The following is a 15,095-nucleotide window of genomic DNA, read 5'->3' on the forward strand; positions in this document are numbered from 1 at the left end:
TTAATAAGAGTGAGTCTACAAAACTACTGTCTATTACACATGAAGTTGAGATTTCCTTCCGTAAAGTGCCTCTAACTTCAAATAGGAACTATCACAATGCTAATTATTTTATTTGAAATACCTTTATCTTCTACCTCCTTCTATACTTACCGTAAGAATTATTCTACATCTAGCAGATTTTATACTTTATGTAATACTCGTTGTTAAAGCAAGGGTTAAGGTATATGGCGTGCATCTTCAACTTTTCTTATCTATATGAACAGAATTAAATTTGCAAATTGTAGTGGTTTGAATGAGACAGGCCCCATTGTCTCGCATATTTGAATACTTGGTCTCCAATTGATGAAACTGTTCGGGAAGGATAAGAAGGTGTGGTCTTATTGGAGGAAGTCACTGACTCTTATCCTTTGAAAGTGTAACCAAGCTCCCAATAAACTCTTTCTTCTATAACTTCCCTGGTTATGGTGGGTTGCCACAGCAGTAGAAAGGTAACCAAGCATAAAATAATGCATAAACTGTATTTTAAGAAGAAAGTTCTTTTGTTCTTATAAAGGGTGAGAAAAAAAAAAGCAACAACCTCTCTGAAGCAACATTTGTTTCTTTTATATTGTTCTCTAGGAAGACCCGTTAGTATTTGGAATCAACAGTAGCTCTGGAAATTAAGCAGAATAAAAACATGCAGGGTCATGCTGATACTGCAATTGGCAACTCATGGCCTAACTGTTCTAGTTTGGATTGTGAATGTCCCTGAAAGCCCATGTGTTAGAGGACTGGTCCCTAGGATGGTGCTACAGAGAGGAGACAGCCTAGTGGAAGGAAGTTAGCTAACTGGAGGTGTGATATGGAATTATGGGACCTCTCCCTCTCCTTTTCCCCTTTTGCTTCCTGTCCACGAGAAAAGACGTTCTCTTCTGCTGCCCTCACCATGCCATGGGAACCACCACCAATCAAGGATCCAAATCTCCACAACAGTGAGACAAAATTCATCTTTTGTCATTATAACTTAATTTGGTTATTCAGGTATATGAGAAAATCTGTATTATTTCCTCATAGGAAACAAAAGTTCAAGTCAAGAAGAAGTCTTAAAAACTCAACTTTAGGGCTAGAGAGATGGCTGGGCAGTTAAGAACACTAGCTCCTCTTTCAGATGACCTTTTGGTTCCTAGCAACCACATGAAGGCTAACAACTGTCTGTAACTCCAGTTCCAGGAGATCCACCACCTTCTTCTCACCTCTGCATGCATGTGACACAAATACCTCAAGGTAAAACATCTATATACAGACGTAAAAATAAGTGAATTAAAAATACTTTATTCTCATTAGAGAAGTGGCTTCTTTTACCTAGAGTTAGGGCTTTAAACATTAACACCATCACCTCTTATGGGATCCACTTGCCCCTTTCTCTAATCACTAGAAAGTCTTCTTTAAAGCCAGTGCTCACGGAGTCTCTCCCTGCATCTTCACTTTCAGGTCTCAGTCCTGTGTTACAAGACAATACAACAATTATACTAAAAAAAGCAAGAGAATACAAAGCAAATGTCAGAGTTTGGCTCTGTAGGAAGGGACATATAAGCAAGAATGTCATTCTTCCATATGTTAAAAGACCCAAGCTGGGTTTCTTAGAAAGTTACAAAGTCGAGTTACAATGATTTGACAGAAACTCTAAGTTATTGTTTCATTGCCATGGAAATCATCACAGGAAATTATCCTGATGTAAATGTGTTACATATATATTTGATAATAACACAAAAGGAACAATGGTGGGTTGTGACATTTTAAAAGACTTAACTCATCTAACAGTTTAGAAAATTATTTGTTAAGCAACACCAATGACTCAAACTAAAGAATCACTCTAGATCACTTTCCCCACCTCCAAGTAGTTGGTTTTATTAACTCATCAATGATAAAATGGTATTAGTCTGAATTACAAGGTTAATTTTTAGGGCCAGCAAGATAGCTCTGTGGGTGATGCAATTTGCCATTAAGCCTGATGACGTAAGTTCGATCCCCAGATGGTGTTGAGAGCTAATTCCTCCAAGCTGGTCATGGCATATGACTCTTCATAAATAATAAAAATGACATTTAAAATAAAGATTAATCCTTATTTTATGTCACAGAAACATGTAAGTTACTTGTGGCCTAATACAAAACAAGATTCAAAAGAAGAAAAATTGACTCAATGATAGGCTAACTGCTTGCTCCGAACATCTGCTGTTCAGCAAATGCTAGTAAGTCAGTAAACTACTGTGTGTGAGACTCAACTGTGTGTGTCTTGGTTTACCAATGACACAACAAAATTAATTTGGAAGCATGTCACATCAAATGCAATCAGTGATGAGAAATACATTGCTGGGACCTAGTGTGATAACCTATGTCTACCACTACGCTTCAGAGCATAAAATTTGTACCATGCTAGCTTAGTAGCTATGGAAACTCATCTGACAGGTTGCCTTGGGGACAAGGTGGAAGACTCCCAAACCCATATAAAAAAATAAAATAATTCAGTGTTTGTAGATGAATAACAAAGGTCAAGTTACCCACAGATAAACTGGTCATGAACACTGTACCCTAAACAAATGTTCCCTAGTTTTTCTAGCTATTCGATTATCTTTAATTTTTTCTTACATTTTGGTGTTTTAAAGATTTCTCAACCAATATGTGTATTGAAATTAATTTAGTATAGTTAGTTTCCCCTTTCTGCAGGGTCCACATTCACAGATGAAATCAACTAAGTCTGAAAATGTTAAAGTAATTCCAACAATATAATTTTTTATAAATGCCTACATACATACATTAATTTCTTCATATTGCTCCAAAACTACAGAATATTAGCTATTTATAAGCATTTATGTTGCACTAAGCAAACCAGAGATAGCTTTGTTTCTTAAATTAACTTATTTATTTTTTTCTTCTCTCATATATTACATCCTGACCACAGTTTCCCTTTTCTCCTCTCTTCCTAGTCCTTCCCTCCCAACTTCCTTCTGCCCTAGATCCACTCCTCTTCCATTTCCCTTCAGAAAAGAGCAGGACAGCAAGGGATATCAATCAAATATGGCATAACAAATCTAGGGAAGGTTCAACAAGGCAAGCTAGCAGGAGGAAAAGGGTTCCCAAAGTAGTCAAAGAAGCCAGAGATAAACCCCACACCCACTGTTAGGAACCACACAAGGAAAACAAGCTATACAACCATAACAAATATGCAGAGGACATAGGTCAGATCCATACAGGCTCCCTGATTCTTGTTTCAGTTTCTATGAGCGCTGGTTAGTAGGTTCTGTGGGCCATGTTCTTGTGGCTCTCCTCTGGCTCCTTGCTTCCTCTCTTCCCATGACTGCCTGAGCTCTCCCTAACGTTTCGCTGTGGGTCTCTGTATCTGCACTCCCTCTGATATCTTAGCTGGTAAGGCAGAAGACTTTAGGGTTCATGTTTTGACATTTTGACAGGATGCTGTTATCTATGAATGTGTTGAGCGACAGACATCCAGAGCCATCCTAGCATGCACACAGTCTGTGGGTCACACGTGAGACACAAATAAATTAAAGTATATGGAAGATCTGCAAAACCCTGTGTCTTAAATTTCATGTTAGGACTCTAAGTGCACCAGTATCTGTGGAGTCCTTGAATCAATCCTTTTCAGGTATTGACTGATATGTTAATTCTTATTTCTAACTATGGCTTTGTTGAAAATTATAGCCTTTGTTTTAGCTGCTGGCATTTTTTGTACTTATTAATTTGTTGGGTTGGGGAACAATAGTATCACAGTATGTATGTAGAGGCCGGAGGACAACTTGTAGTTGTCAGTTCACAAGAACCTCAATACAACAACTTGTCTACATTGTACCAAGTCTAAATGACCACATTCAAGATAAAACTGATAATGTATGAAATTTCATTTATAAGAAATCTATCTTTTCAAAAGTAAGCATAAAACAAAAATCCCCCAAACTTAATCACTCTTTCCTGAACATCTAAACTAGCCCAGCTCTGGGTCAGCAGGAAGGTTCAGTGGGTAAAAGTGCTGGTTGCTGAGCGCAGGGTCGGAGTTAGACCTTTGAGATCCATGTGAAAGAAAGAGAGAGCTGACTCCCTTGTGCTGTCCTTTGACCTCCACATATAGATTGCAGCACATGCACGAATTTGCACGTGCACGCATGCGTGCGCGAAAACACACACACACACACACAAATAAGTATCAAATCAAATTAAAACAGTTCACTTCTGTGTTCAGATGTTTCTGAACTTGAAATAAAATTGTTCCCTTTAAAAGGATCATGGGTACTTTTTGGTAAGGAAAGGTATAAGGTCCTTTGATATCCAAAAAGAAATTTCAACTTATATAGCCTCCAGTATTTAACTTCAATCAGTTTCTTACTGCCTCTTACTCATGAGTCAACCAAGTCACCTCTAATTAAGACTTACAGTTCCCTAATCGTAGTGTGAACTTAACACAATTCTAAAATAAACCACAAGAATTTAATGTTCTGATTATATTTCAAGTAAAAATAATCTAAATTTAATTCTTTAAAAGTTAAAGACCACAGTCTTAGTAAATTATTGGTTCAAATAATACCTTTCTATAAAAGTTTCTAAGTAGCATTGAGTCATTAAAAGTTTTTTTGTTTCCAAAGTTTGGGAATTGCATCTGTGTTAATTCAAGTCTTTACTATGGCTTACGCAATGCTTTAGAATATTTTTATGAGGCTGGGATGTGGCTCAGTTGATAGAATGCTTGCTATTATGTTCAGGCAGTGGGCTGGATACTATCTTTAGAATCTACCTGAGATACATAAGACCAGGTGCTACGGAACATACCTCTAACCCCAGCACTTTGAAGATAAAGGCAAGAGGATCAGAAGATCAGGGTCTTCCTCAGTCATATAGCAATTATCAGATCAGTCTGGGATTCATGAGACCCTGTCTCAAAAACATTCCCACCTCAAAAAAATTGCTAGTAATATTAAAAAGCAGGTCAGTCTCTGTTTATTATGAGTTGACAATGTTTAAAGCTTTTAACCTGACATGACCTAGAAACTGGCACCTATTCCAAAAGTTACCACTTCTTTTTCAAAAACCATATGCTATACAATTTCCCAATTGCTTAAAAATCAATTACACAGGGAGAAGTAAAAAGCAAAATGTAAACAGCTTTTCAAGCATTCCCTGCCTCCATCCCAAATCTCTATCATGTTCAGCTGGATTGGGTACTGATTTCTATGAACAATGAACTTCACTATCACTGTAAGGCAGCAACTTTAGAGTAACCATGGTATAGGGCAGTTTATTAGATATGAAAACACTTGCTACAAATGAAGTAACAGTCACAGTTTCCTCTTGCAGAGCTGAATAAAGAATACAGAGAACAAGGAAGGAAAATATCCAAATATAGGAGTACAAATAGTTATGCTTTTTTTAAAAAAAAAATTCATTCCTATAATTCAGCTCTGAAACTCAAAACGAAGAAGGAAGCTGGGGGATTATAATGAAGACAGAACCACATAGAGTTAGACTAAGGAATGGTTGTTCAGAACAGACTTAAAAGGATGATTTCTAATGCTTTGCTTTTAACCATCTGCTTCATTCTGATATTGGATACTGGTGGCTAGAATGAAGTCAGTTTTTTTCAATCATTTATTACACAAAAGTATAATTCAACTACTGTTGATATATTTCTAAAGGAAAGATTACAAAGCCCAACGTTTATTTTACTTTCTTAAAATAGTGCCAATTAACCTCCCAGTTGGAAGCCATCCAGTTACAAACTAGGAAGAGACAGAAGTGACTATTGTAGTCAGATTTCAACTCCTGTACCTAGTGCTAATGTATGTGCTCAGTCTACAAAGGGTCCCTGGGTTCAAACCCCAGCACCAAACACAAAATCAAACTGATAAAAGCCACATATTCAGTGTGTCAAAACTAACAATTTCCACATTACTAAGGATTGCACATTAATAAAATATTGAAAAATCAATGAATGTGGAATCTTTGCCTAGAAACCACCACTATATAAATAAACTGAAAGAAAATAAACCATATGATCATCTCATGAGATGCTGAAAATATCTGACAAAATCCAACATTAATTCATGATAAAAGTCTTGGGGAGATCAAGGATACAAAAAACATACCTAAACATAATAAAAGCAACAGACAGCAAGCAAACAGCCAACATCAAATTAAATGGAGAAAGGTAAAGCGATTACACTAAAATCAGGAACAAGACAAGGCTGTCCACTCTCTCCATATCTATTCAACATAGTTCTTGAAATTCTAGCTAGAGCAATAAGACAACAAAAGGAGATTGAGGGGATATAAATTGGAAAGGAAGAAGCCAAACTTTTGTTATTCATAGATGATATGATAGTATACATAAGTGACCCCAAGAATTCTACCAGGGAACTCATACAACTGATAAACACCTTCATTAATGTGGCAGGATACAAGATTAACTCAAAAAATCAGTAGCCCTCCTAAAAACAAAAGATGAAGAAGCTGAGAAAGAAATCAGAGAAACATCACCATTCACAATAGCATCAAACAACAACAAAAATATCTTGGGGTAACACTACCAAACAAGTGAAAAACCTGTTCAACAAGAACTTTAAATTAATGAAGAAAGAAACTGAAGAAGATTCCAGAAAATGGAAAGATCTCCCATGTTCTTGGATAGGTATGATCAACATAATAAAAATGGCAATCCTACCAAAAGCAATCTACAGAATCAATGCAATCCCCATCAAAATCCCAACACAATTTTTCACAGACCTTGAAAGAACAATACTTAATTCATATGGAAAAACAAGAACCCCAGGATAGCCAAAACAATACTGTACAATAAAGGAATTTATGGAGGCATTACCATCCCTGACATTAAGCTCTATTATAGAGTTACAGTAATGAAAACAGGAAGCAACCAGGTGCCACTATTCCTAATATCTGACAAAACGTAGGTCAAACTGAGATAGTCAGAAGAGGCAGAGAAGGGCTTGTCATTTTAATCAAGGGATTAATTAATAAAGAAAACGATGCAACACTAAACATACATGCACCAAACTCTGGTGTACCCCATTCCATAAGGAGCATACAAATGGAATTAAAACACAGATTAAATCCCATAACAGTAGATGGTTTCAACATCATTAATTCTCCAGTGAACTGGTCTGCTGGACAAAAGGTAAATAGAGAAACTTTGAATTAAATGACATTTCACACCAAATGGGCCTTACAAATATAAAAGAATATTATACCTAAACACAAATAACATACATTCTAGTCAGTACCACATAGAGGCTTCTCTAAAATCGACTGCATGCTGGGAGAAAACAAACCTTAACAAATACAGAAGACTGAAATAAACCCATGTATACTATTCAAACATTATACAATAAAACTTAAAATCAACAGCAAACAGAAACACAGTAAGTGTATAAACTCATGGAGGTTAAATAACTCATTACAGATTGATGAATAAGTTAAAAAAAATCAAGAAAGAAATAAAAATGTTCCTGGAACTAAATAAAAACAAAATTCTGGGACACATTAAAAGCAGTCTGATGTGGAATTCTCCTCAGTATGCTGTGAATACAATTGGTTAATAAAGAAGGTGCTTTGGGTCTATTGCAGTGCAGAACAGGGCAAGGGAGGAATTCCAAGCAGACAGAGGAAAGAGTAGGTGGAGTCAAGAAGAAGCCAGGTAGCAGCAGGAGACAAACACTGGATGCTGGATGCAATCTTACCAGTAGGCCACAACCACATGGCGATAAACAGATTAACAGAAATGGGTTAAGATATAAGAGCTAGACAAGATTAAGGGTGAGCTAATAGGCTAAGCAGTGTTGTAATAATACAGTTGTAATAATGTCTGCTGCTGGGGTCTAGGCAGCTGGGAAACGAGCGAGCAGCCTCCAACTACAGAAGTCATAACAGGGACATTTACAGCATTCAATGCCTAGAAAAGGAGAGATCCAGATGGAAGTGAGGTGAAGAGAAACTAGGAAGAATAAAAGGATGTGAAATAGTATTCAGGATATATTATGTGAAAAAAACAACAAAACAAAATAATAAAACCCAGAAAGAGCTTCAATAAATGATACAATTAAAGTATTTAGAAAAAGAAGAACATCTTGAAATTTGTGGGCAAATGGATGAATCTAAAAAACATCATAATGATTAAGGTAACCCAGACCCAGAAAGATAAATATAACATGTACTCATTCATAAGTGGCTTTTAGACATAAAGCAAAGAAAAACCAGCCTACAATTCACAATCCTAGAGAACCTAGACAACAAAAAGGACCCTAAGAGAGACATACATGGATCTAATCTACATGAAAAGCAGAAAAATGTAAGATCTTCTGAATAAATCGGGAGTGTGGGGATCATTGAAAAGGGAAGAAGGGGAGGGGGAGGAAGGAAGAGGAGCAGAGAAAAATATATAGCCCAATAAAAAAAAATAAAAAACAAGAGAAAAAAATAAAGAAAAACAAGAACAACGAAAAACAAAAACACCAAAAAACTCAAACCCAGTGAAAGGCAAGAAATAGTAAAAATAAAAGGAGAAATTAATGAAATAAGAACAAAGAAAGCTAAATACAGAATCAGTGAATCTAAGAGTTGTTTTTTTTTGTTTTTTTTTTTTTTGGTTTTTCGAGACAGGGTTTCCCTGTAGTTTCTAGAGCCTGTCCTGGAACTAGCTCTTGTAGACCAGGCTGGCCTCGAACTCAGAGATCCTCCTGCCTCTGCCTCCCGAGTGCTGGGATTAAAGTAAGAGTTGTTTTTTGAGAAGATAAACAAGATTAAAGGACCAATTAATCAAAAGAAAGAGAGGACTACAAATTATTAGAATCAGAAATGAACAGAGAACTATCACAACAGACACCCGAGTATATTAAGGGAATACATTAAAAACCTATACTCCAGTATGCTGGAAAATCTAAAGGAAATGGATAAATTTCTTGATTCCTCCAAACTACCAAAGTTAAACCAAAGAGATCAACAACCAAAACAGGCGCATAATAAAAGAGGGGATTTAAATAGCAATAATCATAGCAGAACTCTACTATATTTTCAAAGAACCTCACCCAATACTTCTTAAACTACTCAAAATTGTATATATATGGATCATAGCCAAACTCGTCCTATGGACCTAGTCTTACTCTAAAATCCAAAGCAGGTAATGACACATAAAAAACCAAAACTACAGCCAATATATCTGATGTTGTTCATAGATGCAAAAATAGGCAATAAAATACTATCACAATAAATACAGGCAAATACCAAGATTATCCACTATGAAAAAGTTGGCTTTATCACTAATATTCTAGGATGGTTGGTTCAATAAATGTAATAAACCATCTAAATGGATTTAAAGACAAAACCCACATGATCATCTTAATATATGCAGAAAAAGCCTTGAACAAAATCCAACATGTTTTCATAATAAATGTCATAAAGGAAGCTGAACTGAAGGGAACATACCATAACATAATAAAGGCCACATATAACAAACCCATTACCTTAAATGGTTAAAAATTGAAGCAATCTTATTATAATGAGGAATGATCCCAGGCTGCCCACTATCCCCACTCGTTTTCAATATAGCACTAGAAATACTAGCCAGAGCAATATGGGAAGAGAAAGAAATTAAAGGGATACAAACAGCAAAAGGAGAAGCCAAATCACGTATAGTTGCAAATGAATATGATAATACATATAAATGACACCCAAAGTTCGGCACAATGGCAATGTAGAAAATTAAGTTACAAAACTCAATAGTTACATAAATGCTAGGTAGTTGTGAAGGTTCACCTGTAATTTGAGCCTTTTAAGGCAGAGACTAGATTCTGGAGTAAGATGGCAGTGAAATCACCAACTCAGAGAGTTCTGAGCTTGACTAAGAAAAAATAATATAGACGAGCCATTAGGAGAAGAGGATCCCCCACATTAATATTGGGCCTCTACATCATGTGCACTCTCACACATGAAAACGTCTACATATGTGTGTGTGTGTGTGTGTGTATACACATGAGTGAAAGAGAAAAAAATAATCAAGGCCAAAAAAGGATAACAAAATCAGGAAGAAAACTAGATATTACTATTAGCTACAGTGTGTTACTCTGTTGTAATATGCTCTTTAGTTGAAGAGCATGAAGGAAAATCAGCAGCACAGAGACATGCTGGGAAAGGAAAGCCTATTTCAATAATTACTTTAGGTAAACGGAAAAGCTCTGCAGTACTGCACCAAAACTGTGGATCTAGTTTCTTAAGGTTACTTGCTATACAGAATCTTTAGACTCATCAGTAAACTCTACATTCTGTTTCCTAAGTACAGAACATCTGTACATATGCACCACACACACACCTCAATCATAGAAAATGTTCTGTATAGTCAGTCTTACAATAGAAATACTATTCATACATTCTTTTCAGTACTGTTAAAAATTTGCATTTGCTAAAGTCATCTGATAGATGACAGCTTTACCTGTATACTACAAGGAGTATATTTAAAAAAAAAAAAAAACCCTAGGTGGTTTTAGTATGCGTCTTTGTACATGTTAGCAACAGCCCTCTAGAAGGAGCCATGGAGGTAGAAACAGGGGCACCACTGGCGATCAAAATGCTTAATCTGTGTACAATAAACCTAAAGAGAAAACAAAACATGTGCTCCAGAGAGGAAATGCTATTTCAGTGCAAGAAGAAACACCGGCATGAAGGCATCTGTGATTTCCTCCGTTGTGTTACCACACAGTTGTCAGTTCGCATTAAAGTAATCCTTAACTTCAATACATGGTTTTATCAAGTCTGGGGAGTAACTTATAGAGTCAAACGAAAAAAACAAGAATATCTTGGCAAGGAAAAACTGACAAAGAAATTTGTTCCAGTGAATAGTAAATCATATCACCAACTTATGGTTTAGGAAGAGAACACAAAAATATAACATACTTAGACAAGATCTCAGAAATATGAACGGCTGCTCATCTCACTGGTGAGAACAGGTCTCTACTTGAAGTCCCAAACACAAAATTTATAGTTTTAAAGTAAAATATAAAACCCATCAGATATTTCTAAGATTTTAAAAGCAGCATTTGGCCCACAGCATTTCAGACTGTTGGCTGAACTACAACTATAGACAGCCCTGCTGTACTTGTGGCTTATAAGCAGCCAAACAATGTGTAAACAGGTATGGTTATGTTCCTGAAATAAAAACTCAATTTTCCAAGGAGAAAAAAAAAAAACTACTCTGGCCAGGAGAGACAAAAAGGAAACTTGTTCAGACCAAAATAAAACCTCCCAATAAATACAAGAAATTGATCTGGTTGCATAAAAATTTTAGATTCTTACACAACACCATGAAGTTAAAAAATAGGAAATAATGCAAGACAAAGGACCACATTTATATCAGAATTCCTAAAAAAATAAACAATCAAAAACTCAAAACACAATTCAAAAATTGAGGGGGGTAACTAGGTTCCACTTCACCTAAGAATCCAAGGAATATTTAGTTATAAGGCCCACAGAACACCTCATGCTACAGGACAGAGAGGGAAACAGGTTTCGTACGCTATATGTAAGAATGTATATTGATACTGTGGCTGATAATATGACACCTTTAGTGATTCTACTTTTTGGTATAATTCTCATGAATACACAAACACAACAAAATGCATAAAATATTTTCACTATAATTCTGCAACAAAAATAAGGATGTTATTGGATAAATTTTATGTATCAATGTAATGGAATATTTTGAAAGTCACCCTGAGTGGGACAGAGATACAAAAACAACTTAGTCTTGATTCCGTTAAAACACACCTAGTTGGCAGGGGCATGCCAACTGTTAATCCAAACTAATTGAAGCTGTGTTTGTGAATACTCATTGAATAACCCAGAGATCTTGATAAAGCCAACTGCATTGGTCACTCTGAAAAATACATTATTATGGAAGACATAGTGAATAAGAGAAAATTTTCAAGGAAAATATGTCCCTATAGCTCTACCTATGTTTTAAAATAACCATTCACAGGTCAAAATGAACATGTATGAAGTTAGGTCATGGAGAGAAGTATGGGAGAAGTTTAAATCTTCAGCAGCAGTGTTGTCTAGGGGAAAGGGGCTGGGATCTTTGAGGATGGGGGCGATGAAAAACAGATTTGCACAACTGATCTTTTAAATTTCTGTAAGATTGTCTTTTACATTTTATATGATAAGCATCCTTGTGTATGAAACATACAAGGAAAATAGACCATCATAAAATGGTAAGACACAGTTTAGTGTTGCAACCTTGTATGTTTCATAAATAAAGATCACTTCTGTCAGATGTTCATTTATGAAGAAGACACACTGGTAGATTTAAGTGCTCTTTGCTTTCAGACAAAACATCTCTTCTGATTTTCTGAATATGTGCAAGGCCCCTCCAGACATCTCTGTAGGAAAACAGTTCCCACTCAAGAAAAGTGTCTCTTCACACTTCCAGGGTTCATTGTCCTGAACAGCTTGTATCTGGAGGGAAAGCTCTCGGGGATTAATGCAGGCACCACCACCGAAGTAACTACTGCTCATCACTGTGAGCTAGGATACAGGGGTAAGAATCGTTTCTTTCCATAGTTTCTCAAGGAAAACCACCAATGAAAAGGTCAGCACAAACAAACTCTCAGAAAAAGAGTCGCCCTCACTATAAAGATTCAACAACACTGGCTGATGGATCAGAATTTGATTGTTGGAATGCTCCAGATTTAAAGTCAATGGTTAGTTTCTTTAACAGACATTCACTGCCACTTCAGTGAGGGACCTAATATTCTTGTGTTCATGCAGTCAAAGTTCTTATAATGCATTAACATAAAAGACAAGTAGCTTCCACCAACTGGAAAGGTATGAACACCATCACACAGCACGGAGCACTTACGTTAGAGAAGTCTGCACTCTGCTGAAGCCTATCTGCTCCATGATTCCACCAGTGTCTTTGAGAATGTGTCTCAATTCAAGATTTTCTTTTGTTCTAACCTTGTGTCTACACTGGCGCATGTCATTTGAGGCTACTCTGTTTCTGGGCTGTGGGCATCCATATTTGACTCAAGAATAAACTGTCTTTTATCTTCTTTGAGGAGAGAGTAGTTTTTAATGTTGACATCAGGCTCTTGCTGAAAGTTAAGCTGGCCTTCAGGGAACATGAGACACATGTCATCAGGGTGGTTGTGAGAGCTAAGTAATGAATTCAAGTAGAAATTAATAAATTTAAAGTTGTTATTGTTTGAATAAGAGCATGGCCACCATAAACTCACAGATTCCAGAGTAACCAAGAAACATATATATGCTTTGCATTTCTTTTGTAAAATAAACTCAAATATATGCACATAAACAGTGGAAGACAGTATTTATAATAGGAGAGTCACAATAATAAATTAATTTTCTAAAGCTTTAACTCTACCTCTAGATGCACCTTTAAAAGAATACAGAATACAACTGATTTCATGTCCAACTCAAGTTCTGATTCTCCTATATTTTATAGATTTGGCTTTATATTTGGAAGAAAACATTGGTGACTAATACTTTTCACTGCTCGATTTGAATGGGGAAAAGATTGCAATGCTAACTGGTTGCTTACTTCTTAAGAGCTGGCACTGCTCATCTGTTTATAAGGTGTTTTCCCATCAAGTTTGCTTTGACAAAGGTTTTGACTACTTTTTAATGTCATCCTTCATCTGCTCAGGATTATTCCTGTTACTAAACTTACTATAATGGAGTTATTTTCCGAGATCTTCATCTCGCAGCGCCCGAGCCGAGCCGCCCTGGAGGCCTCTGCTTCGGTGTCAGTTCAGTCACACAAGAGATCACTCCTTCCTTCTGGTCTTATGTGGTGACTTAGAGTATACATGTAACAGTTATGTTTTAACTAAAGCCCAAGACTTATGCTCTGAACCAAATAACTTTTTCTACCTCAAGCTTCTATAAAGTCATCTTGAAAATACAAATAGTAAGTTTCATACAAACTGATTTTCCTCACAACACTTAAATTATATTCAATTAAGCTTATTCTCAGACTAATAATAACATCCTAAGAAATATCAGCACAACAGAGTCTGGACACCCATAGATTAACGTAGCATTTAGCAGTTCTGGTCAAGGTCTCCACAGGCATTTCATGCTATTTCCCACTTTTATTTACTTGCTAAAGGCTGTACTTTGTGCGAAACAGAGCTCTGGAAAGATGACACAGTCCATGTCACGGAGGACAGCGAAGCAGAAGTCACTGCAACTGGTAGTACATAGCAGGTGCTCCACACTCCTGCCTGCCTCACCCATGCTAACAGCAGACTGACTATATGGTGAGTAAAGGAACAGAAGCAAAGATATCTTCACAGAACCATTCCTTTGCAGTTCCCCACCAAATTAAGTGCTGTATGTATTCAGACAATATTCAGGGTGAAGATCCAGGGCATACCTTTTAAGGAAAATAGACTAATTGAGGCAAATCTCAGATACAAGGTGAGAACCCAACAGAGAAAATGGCAGCAAAATAAACTAAAACAGTAAACAAAGAACAAAAACACTACAGTTGAGAATAAAAGAATTTAAGTATTTGTTTTAATCTTTCTTAAACATCAAGCAAAAATATTAGCCCAGGTGTAGACACAAGATGACAAGTGTTGAACTTGCACGTGGGCTACTGCACAGACTCCAACAGAAATGCTGAAGTCACCACAAATGTAGCATGAGGATCCAATACTCGTTTTCACTGTTTTAAACTGGAACATACATCACCTGTTTCTCAATTAGGGAATGCTAAAATTTAGACCTTTTCATATGAAAAGCAAGAGCAAACTGCAGGGCTCAAAGAAGAGCAGATGTCCACAACAATCTACCAAAGACACTCAGGGTCTTTACTTTTTATTCACATAAAAATGCCTATTGTTTACAATAAATCTGTGGGTCAATACACTGCATCCATAACCAGCCTCTAACTGCAGCCTTTCGGAAGGACCAGCACAGCAATGACTTCCCGTCTCATACTAGCCGTCCCGTTTCTCACTAACGCACACACTATGTCTGACTCATCACTCACATGCTTCAGAGGAACACATGAACATGTTAAAAATTAT

At 36.5% G+C, this 15,095-nt stretch overlaps 1 long non-coding RNA gene across 1 annotated transcript in view; it reads right to left on the reverse strand.

Moving 5' to 3' along the window:
• LOC119824619 overlaps positions 1 to 15,095 on the reverse strand; it is a 108,838-nt gene that overhangs the window by 29,648 nt on the left and 64,095 nt on the right. The gene's annotated exons all lie outside the window — the stretch shown is intronic.

The sequence above is a fragment of the Arvicola amphibius genome, chromosome 10 (assembly GCF_903992535.2).
Source record: "Arvicola amphibius chromosome 10, mArvAmp1.2, whole genome shotgun sequence".
Lineage (NCBI taxonomy): Eukaryota > Metazoa > Chordata > Mammalia > Rodentia > Cricetidae > Arvicola > Arvicola amphibius.